Consider the following 1732-nt stretch of genomic DNA (forward strand, 5'->3'; position numbering starts at 1 on the left):
GCTGTTCAGAGTTTGAGCAATTTTCACTATTTTTCAGCTGACTCATTTACTCAATTTAAATCATTTAATTATTACAATTTAAAGAAGTATGAATGTTATTTCTCTTTTACAGATTAAAAAAACAGAGAGGTGAAGCAACTTGCTTACATTTACAAGGCTAATTAATGCTAAAGACCAGATGAAAAATTAAGCCTATTTGATGCAAAGCTCTTTATTTCTGACTTCAAAGCTTCTATTTCCAAATCTCTTAGAATTTTGTTACATTCATGATATGGACTATTTTCTCTAATCCAGATTTGTGAACTCTGTTGTCCAGTTCCATGGCACAAACTTCTTCTTACATTGCTGGTAATTTTCTTTAACATCTGTTCAGTGTTCAGAGTCTTCTTTTCCTTTGCGTCTAAAATAAGATTTTAATCTATAGGTATTTTCTGCCTTAACTCTACAGACTTAATGATATTTCTTTCACTTCAGCTGCTTCTGATTCTAATTCTTTTTGTAGACAATTGTATACTACAGGGAATGGTGAAGAGGCAATTTTCACAAAATGCAAATTTTACAAAGTGCAAATGCTCTCTTCATGAGGTTGTAATAAGTAAAATTTTTTATTGCTTTGGTGGGACAACATTATAAACCTCTCAAACTTAGAAAGATGAAAAAAGTGTATTTTTTATTTGCTGGGAAAGATTTGCTTTGAGATAACATCTGTTGCCAATCTCCCTTTCTTTTTTCTCCCTAAAGCCCCAGTAGATAGTTGTATATCTTAGTTGTAAGTCCTTCTATGTAAGCTGCCACCACAGCATGGCTACTGACAGACGAGTGATGTGGTTCCATGCCAGGGAACCAAACCAGGGACACTGAAGTAGAGTGTGCTGAACTTTAACTACTAGGCCATCAGGACTGGCTTGAAAAAAAGTGTATTTTGATAAAAGTATTTCTTGAAGGCTCTCTCCCTAATGTTCTACACTTTAATCGTAAATAGTTATTTTTCCTCGTTTAAAGTAAAGTTTCTTCCTATCTGTAGTGTATAGAGCATTTTCAAGAATATTGTTATAGATCTGTTTCATACCTACAATCATGGTAACATCGTGATTTTTGTTGACCTTTGGGACATTTGTCCTCATGGGTCTTTCCTCCATAAAACTATTAAAAATTATATTTTATGACTGTAAGGGTATAAAGATGACTATACTCCAAGGTGAGTTTGGGTTATATTCATTTTATCTTCTTATTTTAAAAGAAATTAAAAAATTTCAGGATCTCCTAAAACTATCATGGACTCTGGGCACTGTGACCCCTGTGGCTTGATGAATATGTCAGCCCTGCCCATAGCATGGGGGGCCCTGGAGAAAATGGATCCAGACAGGATAATTTACTGTCCCAAGTTTAACCAACTAAGGAGGGGAATAAATCTCTATAAAAGATCACTAGATTTTTTTGCCTAAATACTTCAATCACCATATTTAATTATCTCCAGTTTTAATTATGTGGCCCCAGAGTTTCATGACATTTTTCACTTCTGAATTTCTGAAGGTGTAAATCAAATTGTTTAACATAGGAGTTACTGTGGTGCAAAACACATCACAGCTTTGTTGCTTGTGAAGGAAGTCCTGGGTCTTAGGTACAGGAATGAACAAGGTACAAAGAATAAGATGACAACAGTGACATGAAAGGCACAAGTAGACATGGCTTTGTAATGCCCTTCAGAGCTATGAGTCCTCATTGAGCATGG

At 34.9% G+C, this 1732-nt stretch overlaps 1 pseudogene; it reads right to left on the reverse strand.

The window, feature by feature from the left end:
• Positions 1-1463: 1463 nt before the first annotated feature.
• Positions 1464-1732, reverse strand: part of LOC124232696 (olfactory receptor 4S2-like) — a 101419-nt pseudogene continuing 101150 nt past the window's right edge.

This window comes from Equus quagga, unplaced genomic scaffold (assembly GCF_021613505.1).
Source record: "Equus quagga isolate Etosha38 unplaced genomic scaffold, UCLA_HA_Equagga_1.0 1080_RagTag, whole genome shotgun sequence".
NCBI lineage: Eukaryota > Metazoa > Chordata > Mammalia > Perissodactyla > Equidae > Equus > Equus quagga.